A 6,835-nucleotide genomic window follows, 5' to 3' on the forward strand; every position below is an offset into this window, starting at 1 on the left:
GGATCAAAAATACAGTAAAAATAACTATCAGATAACTAACTACAATAGTAAGTTCATAATATCCCATCATAAGCCAAACGCACTTTGACACAGAGGTCTTAATCAGTGGCCTTAATATAGAAAGAAACATAGTGCAACCATTCTGTAGGCTTTAGCTCTTGACTTTGGCTTCAAATCTCTTTTATTAACAACCAACCAAATTATTTTTCATCTCTGTTTCCATCAATGTAAACTTTCCCAGGATACAACCATACAGATTTACCTTCTTTCTACAGATTCAAAGTGGTATTTTTCGAGGTCACAAGATGTGACAGTTAAAAAGAGACTATAATTGGTTCTCATGCTGGCTTCTATATGTTGGTTATTTTATTGCATAGTACTGAATGTTTTGATTTTTTTCTGTAATGCTCGGGGGGGGGGAGCCGTTTTAAAAGGGTGGGGGAGGATTTCATTCTCACCTAGAGCTAAACAAGCAAAGCCTCTGGGAAGCATTTTTCATAATTTCCAGAGGAGTAGTGAAAACAACAAAAAGTGTCATGGCACCTTAAGAACATAGAGAGAGGCTGCTGGACCACACCACTGACCTGTGTAGTCCACCATCTTGTTCTTACAGTGACCAGCCAGATGCCTGTAGGAAGTCTGCAAACTGGACATGAGCAACAGCACTCTGCCCACCAGCGATTCCCAGCAACTGGTATTTAGAAGCATACTGCCTCTTGACAGAGGAGGTAGAACACAGACAAATTCATGGCCACTAGCCCCAATGGCTAAGCCTCATTTAAAGCCAGCCAAGCTGGTGGCCATCACTGCCTCCCATGGGAGTCAGTTTCATATTTTATCTTTTCTTTTATCTGTTCTGAACCTTCCAAAATTCAGATACATGTTCATGCGTTTTAGTGTTATGAGAGACGGAGAAAAACTTTTACCTACCCATTTTCTCCATGTTATACATAATTTGGTAAACTTCATCCTGTCACTTCTTACTGGTCTTTTCTCTAATTAAAGTTCCAAACTCTGCAACCTTTCCATGTAGCAGGGGTTGCTCTCATTTTGGTTGCCACTTTCTGAAGCTTTTTGAGCGCCACAATATCCTTTTTGAAGTGGGCTAACCAGAATGGTACACAGTATTCCAAAAGCTGTTGCACTATCGATTTGTATAACAGCATTATGATATCAGCAGATTTATTTTCATTTCCTTTCCTAATGATCCCTAGCATGGAATTTGTGATTTTCACAGGTGCTGTTGACATCTTCCATTAGCTACAACCCCTTCCATTAGCTACAAGTCTTCCATTAGCTACAAGTCTCGTTCCTGGTCCAGTTCAGACCCCTCCAGTTCAGACTCCAAGAGTGAAATGAAGGTGTATATTTTTTGCTCAGATAAACATCACTTTAAAGACTAACACCATTATTTTGGCGTACTCTTTGATGGACTATAGTCTTGTGCCATAATAAATGTGTTCCTCTTCATTGTCTGTTCCAGAAAGTGTAGCCTGATTATGTCAAGACAATGGCTATCCTTGTGAACAATAATTTGGTTGGTTGTTAATCAAGGGGGTTTGCTTCTCCTTTGAAGGTCTTGCTCTCATTTGAGGTCTCATATACTATAAAGCCAATTGAATTGTTCTGCTTTGTTTGTTATATTTAGACCACCTCTGTCAAAATGTGTTTGGCTTAAGCTGTAATATCCTTAATGATTATGGCCTATTACAGATTTATTATTCAAGTATGTATCTGATAGTTAGTGTAATAACTTTTATTTCCATTTCCTTTCTTTCTTTTTAGGAACACATTCCTGGCACCTGAGAGCCCCTAGTATGTGACATAGATATCCCAGTGGTGGTGTTTCACAAGTTATGGGGGCCAGGACAGGATGGGGGGAGCGTCTCTAGGTTCTGCAGGGTCCTAAACCCCCTTTTTCCCCTGACACCTCACCAAAATGGGCCTTAAACTGCAGATCCGGTCTAGTTAATTTCATGCCATTGACCACAATAGGAAGGAAATATAAATGTTTTTGTTTTCTTAACAGTAACAGGGGAAGGGATCTGCTTCCTAATTCTCACCCTGCACACAGGGATCCAGCAGGACTTTGACCATTCTGGTTGCTCTCCCATGGAAACTACCAGCAGCAGCAGCAACAGCAGCAACATAAGAGTGCTTTGCCCACCTCCTCTCCAGATTTGCTAATATAAGGGTTATCTCATTTTTTATTTAGGTCTTCCTTGTAAGGCAGGGACAATTTGAATAATGGCTGGTATATATTTTTCGAAAGGACAGTGGGCATTGAGTTTTATTTTTTTCAAATATTTTTGGTCCCCGTCTAACTTGGAGCATCCTTTGAATTTTTACACTTGGCAAAATTTGAACTACTTAGTATGCAAAGTGCTTACTGAATCACCATTTAACTCTAATGTATTGCAGCCAGAGCATCTCCTAGCCTCTCGACTGAAACAATTTTCTTTCCTCCCTTGCCCTCCTCTTGGGTTTTTTTTGAAACCCAAACAGCACTCTTCCTCTGACTTTACAAGCCCAGAAAACAGATACAGTATGTAGTAATTCTTAAAAACTCAAAAGCCAGCACATTGCTTTGGGGTTTGTTTTTAAGTTTTTAATTTGGTCCTTATAAAGGTCTGGTACTGTTGCTATTTGGGTTTTTTCTAAGAACCAACATAGCTGCCTCCATTTATTTTATTGTCTTAAGTTATTCTAATTGCTTAATTGGTTTTGGCTTGTCTCAACAGAGATTACAAGGTATACAACAGAAAACCCATACTGTTCACAGGTGATGCTTTTGTGGCAGAAGACTCACCAGTCACCAATCACCACATTTATCCTTACCCAAAATACATTTTTATATGCAATACTGTATATTAAGTAAGCTATGACTACACACTCCTCCTCCTTATGGAACAGTGAACTGAAACAATGGTGCAAACATTCCGTTTTATTTTATTTTATTGTGAGACTTGAAGCTCTGAATTCAAGCTTTTCCCAATCAAACGAAAAGGGTCTATTCTAGTATATCTCAAACCTTCAAAAGCTAAAGGAATTCTTCTGGGTTTTATAAAATAAGGGCAGGTAGTCTTGCATCTCCTAGAGTGTATGGCAGGGGAACTTATAATTGATCATGCCAGGAAATGAAGTGGTTAGGATAAATCCCATACATAAATGTTCAATACATTGATGCCAGGAAATGAAGTGGTTAGGATAAATCCCATACATAAATGTTCAATACATTGATGGCAAAACTCAGAGTTTCCCTACAATATCAGCTTGTAAAATAAAATACAACTTTGCTTTTCCAGTGTGGTGTATATCTAAAGCGGATAAGCTTAAAAATACTGGATAAAATGGCAAATGATGTTAACATAGAGTTGCACTGAGAAGGTAGATTGAGTAAATTTCTGGATTCAGATTTGTAAATTTGGACAATAGCAGTTCTATTGTATTGCTGTTTCTGGATCATTGTTAAATGTTTTGGTTTTTTAATGATGGCAGTTAGTCTTAATGAAATAAATGTATGTGCATTTTTTTATTTAACTTTTTTTTTTTGCACTGAGGTGAAATGGAAGGAATATAAACTCTGGTACATCCACATTTTAAAAACTGTTCTTAACCAGTAGAATAATCTGTAAACATGTAGGGAAAGTACTTTTTAAGTACCCTACATGTACTTAACTTGGAATATTTTGCATGTTCACTCCACATAACCTTGAAAGAAAAGGGTGGAGATTCTAGATTCGAGGAGTGGGACTATGTGAAATTGTCTCTTGCCCAAAATGTAGCATAATTGACAGACACCAACAGACTATACATGGTTTCGGATTCTGTGTTTTGGTATTTTGAAAGAAATACTATCACACAGGAGTTAGTCTTCCCCCTTACAAATGCTGCAGCTTAACGTTGCTGTTCCTGGGCTGCACTTGATACAATCTGAGGCCCTTATCATTCATCATACTTGTCCAGTTTTCTGAAGCAAACATTAACATCTCGCTCCTTTCTAAATCTTTGAATAGTCAGATAAACACTGCATTGAATGTTATTTTTTTGAACTGAATCACAAATTGTGGAGGTCTGGTATGTTAATGGCACTGTACTCTAGGTCGCAGACATGGACCCCATGGTCATGAACTGAATAAAAATAATGCAACAAGGGTAAACAATATGTAGACTTGTAGGTGACACTGATTAGCCCTTTACAAAGAAAGCAGACTCTTTTAACAATCTGTCAAATGTCATTTATTAAATCAGATCAATAGATACAAGCAATAAATATATTGAATAAGGAAAAAACCAGTGATGGCAACCAGCTCTCTTTTTACAGGTTAATAACATTGTGATGCACTGTAGTTGTAATTTAGCTACTTTTTAAAAGTAACAATAATGATGAAAATAATTGCATTTGATGCCATCAGCAGGTGCTGTATTTTTGCTGTAATGCATGGAAAAAGGGAAAGGAACATCAGCTGCCAACATTGTGTGTTCTGTCAACATGATTAAGTGGTAGCAGAGGGACTGCTGGGAACATACACTGGAAATGCCACACAACGTGACCTTTCTCGGAGTAAAAATGTGGCTGGAGGTGGGAATGAAACTAGGTTCCAAAGGCAAATTGAAGGCACTGTTGCTTATATCAATGATCAATGCATTTTTACCAATACAAATACCTCTTTCTAGTTCCTCATTGTGTGTTCTGATTATTTCCTAAAAGCACCATCAGACCACTATATCAAATATAGAAACTTGGGGGGGTGGGGATCATAGTTCAAAAAAGTGAACTTAAAAGTACCAGCTTCTGGTAATCGCAAGTAGGTAGAATGTTGTCACACTCCTGTCCTGCTCGAGGGCAGCCATTGCGAGAAAAGGATGCTGGATTAAGTAGGCCTTTGGTTGCTACTATGTTCTTATGCTAGAAGCAGCCCAGGTAGGTTTTGAGTAGGTTCTTGTTTGACGGTACTGATGCCAGTGGGGCAACAGTCACTTGGATGTGCTGTTAAGGGTGAGTGTGTCAATGCAGAAACTGGAGATTATAATAAATTGAAGCTTGGAGGATGAAGTGAGGAGCCTTTAACGTGTTTTACTAATGCGCAAGCAGTAAACTTGTCCACACTGGGTTGTTACCTGACAGGCCTAGTAAGTATTTGGGAAGAAGCACCAACTGCACATGAAACCAACAGATGGAACCAGCATTCACTGCTGAAGTTGTATCAAAGAACAGCTTGATTCTTCAAGGAAATGTAGTTATTGCTGGTCTCCTTTTAATGTTATACTAAGTTTGGTTTTGCATTTGTAAGCAGATGCTAAATAGTTTTGAATACAGCTTCTTAAAAGTTGTATTTGTAGTATATATTTTTGTCTTATGATGACCAGTTTGCCAAAGAGAGTGTGTGCTTTGAATTGGATTAAATATGGGGGAGGAACCCCCACGACTGCAATATTGACAATTGTTCAAATTATATTTTTATTTTTGTTTAGAAGCTAAAACCAATTACTTCATTCTGTCATTCCTGTCCTGGAGAATTCTATATTATGAATTATTTCTATTGGACAACTGGTATTTGAATGCAGACATTCTTGCTGCCTGAGGTTTATTTACAGTGGAAATGAAACCAAGAAACCTTCAAGGCCCTTAGGCCAGTTGATTTTCTCAGACTTCAATGTGAGTGGTTTATTATTTCTTGAGGGACTGGAGGGATCACCAGTACCAAGATCAATACTTTGCATTAAGGTTTTCTGTTATCTTTGGCTATTTCCTCACTGATCTGGTTACCCAGGCCTCAAAAAAACAAACAAGCACAAACCTGGACATGTTGGATCAGATGTTCTGTATTTAAGGCTGAAACTGTTTCTGCTTCAAATACAGTCTCATTCTTGCATTTGCAATGCAAGATGTCATGGGAAGAGATGGGGAAGCTGGCTGGTTTGTTGTTTGTAAGGGAAGAGAATCCATAGCCCAAGGCACAGCATCTATCTACATTTTCCTACAAACTAACAACTAGCCTTTGTTGATTTGTATGCTAGCTATTATTTAACATCAGGCTGCATAATTGTATTGTGTGACTTTTGCAGGGACCATGTGTGCTCTTCAACAAAAGGGAGAGTGAATGGTTGTATGTAATTAACTCTTGGACTTGCAATCAGGAATCAAAAAGTAAGGGATATTGAATGCCAGACTAAGTACTCTCTGGCATTTAAGGTAGAACTATGTCTTATATATGGGACGCGGGTGGTGCTGTGGGTTAAACCACAGAGCCTAGGGCTTGCCGATCAGGTCGGCGGTTCAAATCCCCATGACGGGATGAGCTCCTTTTGCTCAGTCCCTGCTCCTGCCAACCTAGCAGTTTGAAAGCATGTCAAAGTGCAAGTAGATAAATAGGTACCGCTCCGGCAGGAAGGTAAACAACGTTTCCATGCACTGCTCTGGTTCGCCAGAAGCGGCTTAGTCGTGCTGGCCACATGACCCAGAAGCTGTACGCCGGCTCCCTCGGCCAGTAAAGCGAGATGAGCACCGCAACCCCAGAGTCGGTCACGACTGGACCTTATGGTCAGGGGTCCCCTTTATGTTTTATATGAGAACACAGGAGTTCTCTCTCTCTGAGCCTTATAGACTCAGACAAGCAGTTAATCTAATTTGGTATTGTCTACACTGACTGGCTGTGGTCCTCCATGCCAGGAATTGAACTTCTGTTCTTTCGTGTGCAAAGTTTACTCTCTTCCTCCTTAAAATCTAGTTCAACTTACTCATGCCTTGACTTCATAAAGGTTTTTATTTCCCTGCCATTGCTTCTTATCATTGTCCTACTGCCTACAGGAAAATGCATACCATTATAGTGTC

The 6,835-nt window shown here is 39.2% G+C and overlaps 1 long non-coding RNA gene across 1 annotated transcript; it reads left to right on the forward strand.

Annotated features, from left to right (window-relative positions):
* The first annotated feature begins 2,222 nt into the window (after positions 1-2,222).
* Positions 2,223-4,679, forward strand: LOC128417538 (uncharacterized). The gene is made up of 2 exons (XR_008331489.1): positions 2,223-3,142; positions 3,200-4,679. It is a non-coding gene; the product is annotated as an uncharacterized LOC128417538 (long non-coding RNA).
* The last annotated feature ends 2,156 nt before the right edge of the window (positions 4,680-6,835 follow it).

Source organism: Podarcis raffonei, chromosome 7, assembly GCF_027172205.1.
Source record: "Podarcis raffonei isolate rPodRaf1 chromosome 7, rPodRaf1.pri, whole genome shotgun sequence".
In the NCBI taxonomy this organism is placed as follows: Eukaryota; Metazoa; Chordata; class Lepidosauria; order Squamata; family Lacertidae; genus Podarcis; species Podarcis raffonei.